Source organism: Malania oleifera, chromosome 9 (assembly GCF_029873635.1).
Source record: "Malania oleifera isolate guangnan ecotype guangnan chromosome 9, ASM2987363v1, whole genome shotgun sequence".
NCBI lineage: Eukaryota > Viridiplantae > Streptophyta > Magnoliopsida > Santalales > Ximeniaceae > Malania > Malania oleifera.
This window is the reverse complement of record NC_080425.1, coordinates 3,978,805-3,993,645: the sequence shown is the minus strand read 5'-3', so window position 1 is coordinate 3,993,645 and position 14,841 is coordinate 3,978,805.

The following is a 14,841-nucleotide window of genomic DNA, read 5'->3' as shown; positions in this document are numbered from 1 at the left end:
AATACCTCTTTCTAAGAAATATTTCTCAAAATGACTCTAACGTAATCTTGCTACTTGGAGTAGCGAGATTTGCTTAATTTACAATTTGTAATTTAGTTACAAATGTTATATAACAGTCATACACTATAAATATACAGTAATTATATTTAATTAAATAGGAAAATCTTTATATATTTTATTATTGAGCTCTAGCACAAAGAGAGTCGATGATCCATCAATTTATCATACTGTTTTTTTGATCGAAAAGTAAATATATTGATCAAAATGAGTATTTACATGGAACACTGGGTAGATATAGGGGGGAAATGAGCCCCATCAAAATTACAAGCAACAAAGTCAACACTTAGGATCTTAAGAGAGCCTGAGCAATCTAGGGGCCTTTTGGCCTAGTGCTGTGTATATATGTTTCTGAATGGTCACAATCAGCTCCATTGGGGATATGAATTTTCCTTCAAACCTTTCCCTATTTCTGGCATTCCATATGAGATAAACAGTGGAGGTCAGGCCAACTCCCTTACCAACCAAAAGGAACAATACATGTCTCCTTCAAACCCAATAAGCCTATCACAAGTAGGTAGTTTCCTTATAATTCCCAGTCAAAGAGTGAAAGCATGTATAGGGGTACTTCCACTCTTCCAAACCATCATGGACCAAGGAACCGTAGTTCCTTTAGTTCTCCAGAAGTTATAGCAAATGGAAGAGCTAGAATGATCAAGGTCCCATTCCTCAAAAAGCTGAAGCACTACATCCAGGTGGTTGGCACATCTTAACATAATCTGGTTCTTAATTCCAATGAGCTTTTTGCATAGTGGGGATTTATCATTTTTTTATCCTGGCCTCCCACAAACTTGAACCTTTCAGGTAGATTTGATTGACCCGTTTGGACCAGAGAGAGTCTTTTTTAGAGTGGATGTTCTAGAGTATTTTTGTAAGCAAGGAAAGATTCCAGGCTTTCAGATCCAGCACACCCAGACAACCTATCATTTCATAGTCTCTCTCCTTTCATTCAGTAGTAGTTGCAGGTCACCATCCGAGGGTTTGTCGTGCAGTTTCTGTTGTGAGCTCGATCACATCATTCCCAGCCTTCTCTGCTCTAGCTGAAATGTGGGAGAAATGGGATGCATTAAGAGCCTTTAGAGGTTTTTTCAGGCCTTGAAGTCTCCTCACCAATTTGAATTGCTCAAAACCCTGGACCTGCACATCCCAACCTTATTTGATAATGTCCAAAAAATCATGGTTTAGAGTCCACATGATGAAAATTTTTAAAGATCGTCTTCACAGACACCCCTCTTCAAACAGGGAAATAAGGCACAACGAGTGATCAGAGAGAATCCCAGGGAAAAGGAATTCAACCTTAGCCCTCAGATCCTCCAGAATCCATCTTTGATTAGCAATCACCTTGTCTAATTTGCTCCAAACCGTACCATTTGTCCAAGTAAGGAAACACCCTAATGATCTCAAATCAGATAGACTAGAGTTGAAGAAGCAATCACCCATATCTCTAGTATCATAATCAGAGACAGGCTGACCATTCTCCTTCTTAGCAGCTGAAAGGACGCAGTTGAAATCCCCTGGTAGAAGCCAAAAGATTATAATTACTAAATTTATAAGTTGCCGAGGATTGAAATCATGTGATCTGTGACATTTATTTTGAATTTTGTCTGTCACCTTCAAATCTTAACATTTTCTTCATTACTCCTCCAATGACTACTACAATTATACTTATCGAGTCTTCTGCTCATTTCAAAACTTATTGTTCTTGATGTTGGAAATTAACATGAAATTCCCCAAGTGCCAAGGAGGAATAAAGTATCAAGGGCTGCAGCACACAATAAGCCGTTAACTGTTATAGAGATATCTGATGGGGAAGATGAAAACAATGATTTCAGCAATGAAGATTTTAAGGTGGAGGTGGAAACTGCTGCCCTAGAAGTGGGAAAGAATGGGGGTAGAAGAAAACAAGTAGCAACAAATGCCAAATCGGCAGCGGCAGCAGTATGAAAGAAGAGAGGACAAGATAATAAGCAGCAGCCTCAGCTAGTAGGCCAGAAGTTGCTGACGAACATTTTGAAGCCTGCAGAGAATCTAGGGATTTCACCAGAGAAGAAGAGTAGTTCAGTGTTTGGCAGGGTAGGTGGTAATGAAGAGAAGGCAGCGAGTAGCTGAGAGAAGCTGAATTCTGATTCTGCTTCTCCTTCAGACGACAATCCCCCCTTGGATTGTCTTTACATTTCCAACTGTTAAAACCCTTTCACCAAATGAATCCTACAAAATTTAAAGATTTGTAAATTATTTCCTTCTTCTATGTTATTAACATGTTCTAGCATATAGAGTTGGGACAACACAGTCCTGCATTTAATGTTTTTTAACTTTGATTTCTTCATCATATATGCCTCCATTATTGATAGGAGTTGATAGAACTTCCTCCTTTTCAGATCGTAGGTTATTATTTCTATCTGGCTCATGTTTAACTTTCTACATTTTGGATTGTCATTACATTTCTGATTTTATGATTGGTTCTATTGTGCCTTTGTATGGCATTTGGTTTGTGCATTCAATGATTCCAAAGTATTCTAATGTTTGCCCTCGTTTGGTTCAAATTCCATTATCGATAATAAAGATTTTTCTTTGAAGATGTTCATTCATATCTAGATTCGCAACTTGGTAATAATTAACAAGAATTATGAAGTGACAAAAAATCTTAAATTATATTTTAAAAAATAAGACATACCCTCCTTTCCATATCAATCTTATTATGAACAAAAGATTAATGCTCCATGCCAAAGAATCTATTAGCAATATGTTTGTGATCAAAACATTAAAATTCTGTATCTTGAGTAACACAATTCTCAAGCATCCGAAAGTGGAAGGAGACAATGATGCCACGAACCAAATATTGTAGAAATACAAATGGCTCAGTATGCACTTTTTAGGATTTTATTTTTTTTGGGTAGTTCTAAAGATAAATCATCATATCATACACCTCTTTTACTGAGTATACATTTCCACCCTATTCAAGTTGAATTGCACCTAATTGAATTCTTTGCTTTTTCCTCAGGGCCCGTTTGGTGTTACTTTCAATACTGTGAAAATAAAAGTAGAAATAAAACCTAAAAAGCATAAATAGAGAGACTAAATTATATTTCACAACGTTACATTCACGATATTTGTATACATTCAACCTATCAAAACACTATACTAATTTCGGCAGAGTCCTGTTTATGAATTGAGCATATCCATCCACATACCTGTGCGAAGAAACCATTCTTCAAATATAATTGATACCAGTATGTTCACAACGTTACATTTACGAGATTCGTATACATTCAACCTATCAAAATACTATACTAATTTTGGCAGAGTCCTGTTTACAAATTGAGAATATCCATCCACGCACCTGTGCAAAGAAAACATTCTTCAAATACAATTGATACCAGTATGTTCACAACGTTACATTTATGAGATTCGTATACATTCAACCTATCAAAATACTATACTATTTTCGGCAGAGTCCTGTTTACAAATTAAGCATATCTATCCACGCACCTGTGCAAAGAAAACATTCTTCAAATACAATTGATACCAATATGTTCACAACGTTACATTTACAAGATTCGTATACATTGAACCTATAAAAATACTATACTAATTTCGGCAGAGTCCTGTTTACAAATTGAGCATATCCATCTACACACCTGTGCAAAGAAAACATTCTTCAAATACAATTGATACCAGTATGTTTACAACGTTATATTTACAAGATTCGTATACATTGAACCTATAAAAATACTATACTAACTTCGGCAGAGTCTTGTTTACAAATTGAGCATATCCATCTACGCACCTGTGCAAAGAAAACATTCTTCAAATACAATTGATACCAATATGTTCACATTATTACATTCACAAGATTTGTAAACATTCAACACATCAAATTACTATACTAAATGATACCTGCTTGGCACTTTACCAAGGGGTGCTCTATAGATTCAAAATTAAGAACAATTACATTATGTACAAATGATACTCCAAACAAATACATTATGTACAAATGATATATTCTAAACAAATACATGTTGTATAAATGAAGCAATGAATAAATACATTATGCACAAATGAAGTAATGAATAAATACATTATGTACAAATGAAGTTGTAAACATATATCTAATGTACAAATGAAAGAATGAAGTAATTAACAAATACATATATCGCCTACTCAGTGCCGCTTGGAGGTCGTCTTCGGTGTCGGGGTGGCTACCGTCTGCGTCTGCCCTCACCTGGCTGCTCGCCCGCGTCTGGCGTTCGGTCACGTCGAGGGGCTGCATGTCTGTCGTCTCCGCCCATAGGTATTGGATAATCTATCTCTAGGTGAAGCGGACGAGGAGCTATGTTGTATGTAGTCTCTGGAAGAGTCCGAGGTGGCAACCCGGGTGCATCCACCTCCTCCGCATCAAGAGGGTCGTCTAGTAAGTATGACATCGACGGCCTCGCGGCAGAGTCAGATCCATAATCCGCCGGTCTACTGGAGGGTCCCGCAAAATCAGCAGCTATTGATGGGGCATACGGTGCGGATGGCCCAAATACGTACTCCTCATATACAATGGGCAATGAGAAGGCCGGACTCGATGGACGGTTGGAGGTAGCTGCTCGACCACCTCATACTGGAGTTGCTCGACCACCTCGTGGTCCCGGGGGCCGGCGTGGGGTAGGGATCCGTCGCCTGTCCTCATAGACAATGTCCAAACCAGCTCTCGCTAAATCACTCACAGCGGGGTCTGATGATAGCGAGTCGACCTGGTGTAATACGTCAGCCTGCAGCATACGAAAATAGTGGTTACAACATTGAACTGCTAATATAAACGGTAACAAATTATGTATACATTTGAATAAGTGTACGAGGCTCATGTAGACCGCCGCGGTCCTATCTACAAAGCGACGTGTGATCGACCTGTACCACATGTAATACGGATCCTCTGGACCCATCGGGCCATCCGCCCGCACTCCCTCCATGATGTACTCCCACCTATGTCCCCACATACTCACGTACATCGCATGCTCAGCAGCCCAATTCGTGTTCCCTTGACCGCGACCATCAATCTCGTGCAAGTTGTCCCCACGTACATCGACCCCCAAAGTAAAGAAGCGGCTTGGGATGCCTTGTCGAAAGCCAAACTGGTGCATCACTTGGTCTGGGAGATGCCACTCGACAATATGAAAACATATGAGTGGTACTAGGGCAACCGAGAGGTCCGACCCAACTGCATAGCCATTCGGTAGGTCGGCTACAATGTCATCAGTGTAGGGCGCCCATACGAACTGCGCGTATACATATAGTAAATGTAAGAGGTGGGACGGGAATATCTGCAAATAATACAAAATACTATCAATACACATAACCGAGACTACCTCGTGCTCCTGGTGCATGTCTAGCTTGAATCTATACCAAGGCAGCGTGTGTGGCGCAACATTAGGCGCCAACAACTGATCCCTCCACCTGTACAAAATGAAACGTAAGTTAACAAGGTACAACGACTAGTACGTAGTACAACTCAATATATGTACCACTTATCCAAGGAAATGATTGTAAGTGGAGTTACTAACCTCCATACGAGTGGAGCTGGGTCAATCGGGCATCCGTCCTCGTCCCTCTGAATAAGACGCCGGAGACCGCAGCGTGTAGGAGCTAACGACGTAAATCTCTCCCACACCCAAACCTGCAATAAGCGGAGTGCTCCTCTGATCTGTTAGTGGGAAACTTCAGCGGCGCGGTACATCTCCCAGTACAGCCAGGCTAATGTCGCAAAGCCCCAACTATAATGGCGTATCTATGCTCACTCCACGAGGAGTGGAAGGAACATCAAGTGTGTGTAACTCCCCGATAGGTCGCAAAACAGCGTCCCACATATCAATCGCAGCATGTGGGCACGTGCATGACACGCTACAGTGTGATCATCGGCATCAGGCGAGAGTTGGCGAAACAGCTCCCCCCCCCACCAGAAACCGCATGCGAATGTGGGCACCAACAAGCTCACATATAGAGGCACCACTCCTAACAATCTCTCGCACATGCGGCGAAGTGCTCCCCCCTGACCGGCGCCTCCCTCCTATATTAGTCTAGTTGTACGACCAGTGATGGGCAACCCATCAATCGGTAGCCCGAACAACACCGTGACATCCGATAAGGTGATAGTCGCCTCCTAGTGCGGCAAATGGAACGTGTGTGTCTCTGGCCTTTATCGCTCCACTAAAGCGGTCAAAAGATGCCAATCCAACTGGATATGGCCAATTTGATATATCCCATAAAAACCCGCGACCCGTATCCAATCAATAATGTGGGGCTCCGCGCCTGACCTATCCTATACGCTCTGACTACCCCCTTGGCAATATAACACGTCAGCATGCGAATCGGTCCATGCCCGACTGGACCAGTGACGATCGCCCATACTCAGTACACTAGTATCGGATGGCCCTGGATCGATCCTGCAAACAAGCTAGTATATTTAAAGCATAAACATAAAAATCATCAAAATTGAGTATATTTCACGGCTGCTTTGTATGGTGGAACTGAACGAAAATCTCAGGTTTTATCCTAAATGTGTACAAATGAAAATATCTCACCTAGTTTTTATCTCGAGATGCACTATTCCCCATTGATGAACACAGTGACTCAATTGCTCAAAGCCAAATTGAGCATGGAAGGAGATGTGTTCACCGAAAAAGGAAAGCGGCCTAAGGATCTTAGATTTGGAATCTAGGAAAAAGGCTCTCCTTACCTAAGCCCAAGTTCATGAATCTTCACGTAAATGGATGCGGCTGACTTATTTATAATCGCCTTGTTTAGAAGGAGGAAGTAGCATGGCAGCTGAAAACTTGTCGTGACTCAAGGACTACGAGTAGGCAAATCGCCTTAACCTATAAGTTATAGGTCAGTGCGAAGGTCCAGCTGCATCCTTAGGTTGTGTCCTTCTCGGACATCTTGTGCGGTTATGTCCTTCTTGACGACATATGCTACACGTGATATTTTTTCGACCTTCCCGGGCATCCATCTCGTTCTGTATACATGAGCTCCTAGGCCGACCTTTATATCAAGCGTATGCAGGATTTGCTTGTAATTTCGGCAACGAGGAAGGTGGCCAATATGCCTCATGCATAATTGGATGAAATTCTGCAGCATATGTTGCATAGTGCTCGGAAGTGCTCCAATATGACTCAACATACTAGCTTGCATTTAGCCGTGTCTCGGCGCAGGCTGCGAGAAGGTGAGAGCAGGGATAGTGTAAAGATTTTCTCTTCCCGCAGGAGCATTCGCACCTCTTGATGCTCAAAGTTTAGACATTGTTTCCTTTATGGGGTCCCAACTGCGTGGTCGTGATGCTAAAAGTACCTCTAGATCGGTTAAACGTCGTGACTTGATGTCCGGACGCCTTCAGCTTCCTTCTTTCCATCACTAGAAATATATGCGGAGTCGACGTATTTCCTCTAGATATTACGTTACGAGTAGCCTCCTGTCAGCTATTAAAATAATGTACAACGCGATAAAATGTTAGTTGCACAAGGGCCGTTATGGGAAGGCACGTGCGCCTTTTAGGATGGCGTTGAAACATTCGACTAGGTTGGTGGTCATGTTTCCATACCTCTTTCCACCGTCGTGGCACTGAGTCCACATATGAGAAGGGATCTAATCGAAGAACGACTTGGCTGGTTCTCCACCCTCATCAAATATCCTCTCCATCCACTTGTAAAATTTTCTCACTTGATGCTCCCTTCCTGCTCTCTTAGCTATTCGCTTCAGATTGACACTCCGCTCTTTCGTATTAAAGTTGCTCACCACATGTTGAAGGCAGAATCGATGGTGCGCACGTGGTGGTTGCCAATCAGGATTGTGCTGCACCGCAGCGATAATCCTTGGATGCCAATCTGATATGAGGCAAATGTCGTCCCTGTCGATAATGGAACGCAAACAACACAGAATCCAATTCCATGTGTTGAGGCTTTCCTCTTGCACAATAGCGAATGCAAGGAGAAATATTTGCCTATTTGCATCGGGGCATGTCGCAATAAGGAGTTTGCCCTTGTACTTACCGTACAAGTGTGTCCTGTCCACACATATAACAGGAGGGCAGTGACGAAAACCTTGAATATATGCTGTGAATGGCCAAAATATAGATATGAAGGTTACGCTGTTCTCGCTACCTGGAACTTGAGTCGACCTCCACCTGACTATAATCCCAGGATTGTACGCGCGCATCGCTTCCATCCACTTTGGTAAGGTTTATAGGATTTCTCTCAATCACTGAATACTTGGGCTATTGCCTTCTGTTTGCCCAACCAAACCTTCTTATAAGAGATTGAATACTCGAATCAACGATTTGATGAACTCCTTCAATGTAGTGATCGACGTCGACGCATCTCCCCTGATCATATTCACTATCTTCCCAGCAATGAGGGACGACGTGATTTGGTTATGGTCCTGCGATAGAAGTTCATTCAGACACGTGTACGGACCACCATATTGGGTGATTTCGAATAAATGGTGTACCATCTTATACATGGCACGCAATTTCCACGCGCTATCGTGGTCCTTACACCTAGCAACCCACAACTTAGAGGTAGATCACACCACATGGAAGTCATGGTGGGTGCGAGCGTGATATATTCGCACTGCGGCGATCAACTGATCCTTCGATCTGAAAAGCATCCCCTTACTCAACTTAGAGGATTCTTCCCAACGAGTCACGCGTTAAGGAAGCTCATCGACCGTAGTTAAATCTGCAGCATCTAGGTCAATATGACCGTACATTGGAAGCTCGCCCATGAATTACGCGTCAAACGTTGCGTCGTCCGTGTCATGGTGGGGTAAGTTCACATCATCGGGGACATCATTTAACCCTTCACCCATTTCCTGCTCGTGCATGTGTTCGTCTTCAAGATGAACATCGTTCGTAATGTTCATGCCCTCGTCCAATGCGTCGTTCGCAATGGCGAACAACGATGCTGGTCCCGCACTCGGGACGTCTTCGCAACCTCCCTGTGGAAACGTGTCAGGAACAAGTGCTCCGTACGCCGACGGCTTGAATGACGATCCCAGATATTCGTTAAAATCGACTGTAGACATAGCACAAACCTCCGCACCAACATTGACCTGATGTGTTTGTTCGGTGTCTTCACCAACCTCATCCAATTGCTCCGCGGGTGCGTCTGGCTGCCTAACCGCGATTACACCCATTTGAGGAATGGTCTCGACATACAATTGCACCGTTAAATATGTCTCACCGACACAATGTGCGTCCAATACAATGCGCAGCCCATAATCATCTGATATGGGAATAGCCTCGTAAAAGGCTATATTATTTAACCCTGCGCGAGGGTTAAATAAATATGCAAATATTTATATATTTTTGTATATAATTTATTTAATTTAAACCTATGACCAATTCAAATAGGTCGAACTGGCCGACTACTATGCCTAACACCATCTAATCCGGTTATGATGTTCCCCCCCCCCCCTAATATATATTAATACCGTCACTGGAGCACTGCTTGAGCTTCTTGCCATTTAGATCAATGATTGGGAAATAATAAAAAAAACCTACGCAAGACAAAATTGTATGTATAAGTTCGGGGAGGATCTTCAATTTTCACAAACATAATAAATGTGGTGTTCATTCTTAGTGATAATTTCCACTATATTTTTAAAAATATACTCATATTTCTACAAATATTTTCAATATATGAAATAATCTTAAGCATCAAGTTGCTTAAATCTTCAATGTCCTTAATATCTCAGTGTCTCAAAATATTTAATTTACTTTTTTTTATAAAAAAAAAAAAAAAAAGGGACAAGATCAACTCCACAAAACATGTGCAATTATGCTCTGTGCTTTAATTTCACACCAATTATCACAATATATATATTATCAATATGTTCAAGATTCATTCACAAGGGTATTTAAATGTCCAACTCAAAATGCTTTTCATTATGCTTATTAGATTAAAAAGAAAAATGCAATTTTCCTCAAATAAGTTCTCAAATTGAAAATTTCCACGAGAATGGCAAATGAATGTTTTATATACTCCCCTTAAACCAATGGAGTCCAATTTATAGAAACTTTGGCAAAATTTTAGCTTAAAAATCTCAATAATCTATATACATTCATCAGGTTGCACTCAATATTCCATATCAACAATTCAGTATAACTTTTAATCATATATCCCAATAACAATCAATCCAAAATAAAGCACTACAATTGTAAAACTACTTCCATAACACATCCATCAATTAAAGTTTATAATTACCAATTTTTGCACAAATCACAAACATCAAGGAAATAATATTTTTAATTACCCTATATGAAAGATATTAAAGATCTATAATCAACATAAATAACATTCATATATTATGCAAATACAGCTACTCCCCACATATAATGTTGTACTTAATGAGTCCAGTATTACATACAATTTCAAGAGGCTTAAAGCTATCTATCACTCCTATCCTTTTAAGGGCTTTTTATTAGTCCGAGATAATCACACGGTTGAATACTTGTTAGAGGTCGAGCATTAAACGCTTCCATCTGATCAAGAGATTTATTTAATGAAATTGAAATTTCATCTGAGAGATTATCAAACCGTTAATGATTTTCTTCAAAGTCTTACAGAAATTGTGATATATTGAGTTTTTAAATTGGATGTTTGAAAAATCAAATTTTAAACTTAAGGAAATTTTGTTCCATGGTGCAAATTTTTGGAAAGTTTTGTTGATATTTTAATAAATTTCGAATGTTTTGTATGTCAAAGGAAATTTTGTAAAACAGACATTAACCACCCTTTTTCAATTTCAAGATACCAAAAAAGGAGAAGAAAAAAAAAATGTGAATGAAAATTTCAACCTTTTTTTTTAGGAAATCTATTTGGAAGGAAATTTTGTAGAACAGACATTTAGCCTCCTTTTTCAGTTTCAAGGTTCCAATAAACCCAAAAAGTGTGAATGGAAATTCAAAACAGATTTAGTGAGTGGAGAAAACTTTAACAAATTCTAGGGCAGGCAATTGTCATTCGAGAATAGAGCTCTTGACAAACATCTCCGTCCTCATAGTTGACAATTTACGTAGAGTTACATTACATGTCTCAAAGAGAAATTTTTGCCAATAGGAAAGATGAAAAATAAGAAATTCAATGCATTTTACAATGGAAACAACAATCCCAAAAAAAAATTAAATATTAAACAACAATTTGAATGGAAAAAATTATATATTCTCGGAAAAAAAATAAAATTCAAATACCAAAAAAAAAAAAATACTAACCTTAAGAAAAGTGCTTATCCACGAATCTTTCAGCACTCTAAACTCACACTCTCCGATTATCAAAGGCTTTGGATGAAATAAAATTAATTTAAAAATGTATGCACCAAACATTGAAAATATAACTTACCCCATCTCGAGTTTATATAGCTCTCGGTTTGAAGCCCGCAACAGTCACTTGAGCTCCGGAGTCTCCTTCAACGGTAACCTGCGCTCCTCCTCTACAAAGGTACTGGCTGTTTGTTCGCGGAAGGAAGGAGGAAGAATGGGTGAGGTTAGTCTGAAGCAAATCTCGCTACTTGGAGTAGCGAGATTTGCCACGCGTCGATAGCCGAGTGGATGGCCATTTCAAATCCGAATCAAATCTCGCTACTTGGAGTAACGAGATTTACCACGCGTCAAACGGCGGTTGACGGAACATTAAGTATCCGAAGAAAATCTCGCTACTCCAAGTAGCGAGATTTGCCACGCGTCGAAACGAGCCCTTCAGTCAAAAGTAAATCTCGCTACTCCAAGTAGCGAGATTACGTCAGAGTCATTTTGGGAAATATTTCCTAGAAAGAGGTATTATTTAATATTTAAAAAAAAAAGATAATCCTAGAAAAAACTTGTCATAGGCTTTGTGCACGAGAATCAAGAATCTCCCTTGTTATTTTTAGCATGTCTGTATATTTCTAATTTTTTTAAATTATTTTCCATGGGTCCCATTTGTAATTTGTTTTTCCAATTTAAAATATTAAAAACTTCCAAAAGAAATTGACTCGTAGTTTTGAATTCGCCGTAAAATCATAAGGCTTTAGCTACACACCTTCCAGAGAAATTATAAGATATGTCAAACATATACATATCAAGTACATCTACATAAAAAGTGCCAGAGGCCTAACACAAACGAATGGTGGTAATGTGTTCGACATAAAACCCTTGAAACGACAAAAAATTTACTCTCTAAAATAAAAATTGAAGATACGTAGTTTATATGAAAGCCTAAACTCGATTAGTGCATCCAAATAACATACCCATCCTCCTCCTACTTCTCTTTATTTAAATACCAATAATAAAAATAAAAAATAAAAGCTGCAGAGAGTGAGACATGAAAAGAGATTCATGGGCCACTTGTGTGACTCATTAGGATAGAGATACGATGGAAGGTGGGCTAGGGTTTTCCTTTTGCAAGTCTCTTTCTTAATTTCACATGGAGGAAAGAAAAAATAAAGTTGTGGGAAAAATAAAAAATAAAATAATTAAAGTGATTATGTGTCGTACTCCCAAAGATGGCATTTCAATTCCATACAATTTGACAATGACATGAGACTATGGTTGCAGCTGGGTCAGCCTATACATAGTGTGTGTGCCACTCACCTTCATATGTGTGTTATCAGTCAATACAACCATTTTTTCTTGTTAAAGGTCTCGAGAATTTTGCGTGTGGAAAGAAAAGAAAAGAAATCAGGATAAAATTTATTTTTTCTATTAAATATTATAAAAAATAAAAATTTATTTATGGCTAAAACTTAAGAAAAATTAAATATTAAATAATATGAAAAATTAAAATTTTGTTTTTAAATTTGATATGTATTCTATTTTCTTTCTCATTTTCTTGATAACTAATATACCCTAAATATATATATATATATATATATATATATATTTATTTATATATTTATATATCAGGATCAAAATAGTCCATCTGCCATAAATGAGCATAAAGGTGCAGCCACAATCAAGGTCATCATTGTAGTAACCCGACCCCAAGAAAATAATAATAATAATAATAATAAAATAAATAAATAAATAGATATTTTGGAGAAGATATTTTGAAAAGAGATATTTTGAAATATTTATATATAAATATCTTGGAGGAGATATTTATTTAGATTACTTAAGGACTAAGTTAGAATTCCTTACTTTTCAAAGGAGAATGGAAACCTCATAGAAGAAGATGGAGGATATGTTCAACCTACTCTTGCAGTAAAAGAGTAAGGAAGAACATGTCCCCTGCCAACAACAGGTCAGTCTCGGCTCACCTAAGAAAGCAGAGAACATGAAGGAAAGTGAGGAAAAAACTAAGCTCACTAATAAGGTGGAAGACGCGAACAATGTATGAGTAAACGAGTAAAGATCGAATGAGTTAGAGGAGAGGATAAAAAAAATAGATCAAATAGAGAAGATGATGAAAGAGGGGCGAACCAACCCCTCTTACGGGGAAACCTCTTTAAAATCCTCGGAGCCGCCGTTCACCAAAGAAGTGATGGAGATCTTGCTCTCTAACAAGTTCAAAATGCTGACTTTCGAAAGGTACGAGGGCTTGACTAACCCTATCGATCATCTGGACAGCTTCAAGGTGTTGATGCAATTGCAGGGTGCACCTGACACCATCATGTGCCGAGCATTTGCAACCACCCTTAAAGGTAGTTCCAGGGATTGGTACCGAACCCTATGGATTGGATCAATTAGCTCCTTCTCTAAGATGGAGTAGTAGTTTACCGGCCATTTCATCAGCAGTCAGAGAATCGTCAAAACTTTGGCTCATCTGATGAGCTTGGTTCAAGGAGAACGGGTGATGTTAAAAAATTTCATGCACCACTTCCTCACTGTGACCCTAGAGATCAGCAACCTGGACATAAGAGTGGCGTTGGCAGCCCTGACCACAACCCTTCAGCCGAGGAATTTCCTCTACTCATTGGGGAAGAAGCCACTAGCTGATATGGGAGAGCTGATGGCTAGAGCAGAGAAATATGTCAACCTAGAAGAGATGATGGATACAAGAGGAAATCGAATCGAGTAGAAAAGGAAGGGTAACAGGGAAATTGACGAATCTTCCTGAGCCGAGAAAACACTGGAGAACAGCGAGCTACACTCCAGCTCTAGGGAAATGGGGCACACCTAAAGGGGATCGTAGAAGGGAAGCTCATGAGCAGAAAAAGGCCAAACGAAGATGAGAAAGAGGAACAGATCGTTGAAGAAATCATAGTGATCTTTGGTGGATCCGCCAATGGTGGAGACAGTGGAGGCGCTCGAAAGAGGTATGCCCAGCAAGTGTTCTTAACGGACAAAAGGGAGTCAAATGGCAAGAAAGAAAAACAGGAAGACGTTATCACCTTCAGTAGGGAATATGAAGAAGGAGTACAACAACCATATGACGACGCCCTTGTAGTATCCCTTCTGGTGGCCAACTAAAAAGTTAAGGCGCGTGCTGATAGACAATGGGAGCTCGGCCAACATAATATTTGGGTCGGTGCTCGATGGAATGAAGATCGGTAGGGATCACCTCAAATCGATCTCCAACATCCCACAGGAACAATTACACTCCCGGTAATAATGGGGACAGCCCCATAGAAAATCACCTCGTTGCTGGATTTCTTGGTGGTTGATCAACCATCAGTATACAACATCATACTGGGCTGCCCATCGCTTAATGCGACCCGAGCCATAATGTCAACTTATCACCTAAAGATAAAATTCCCTATCCCACACGGGACAAGGATGATCAAGGGAGATCAAGTGGCAGTTCGGAATTGCTATATGATGACGTTAAAAGG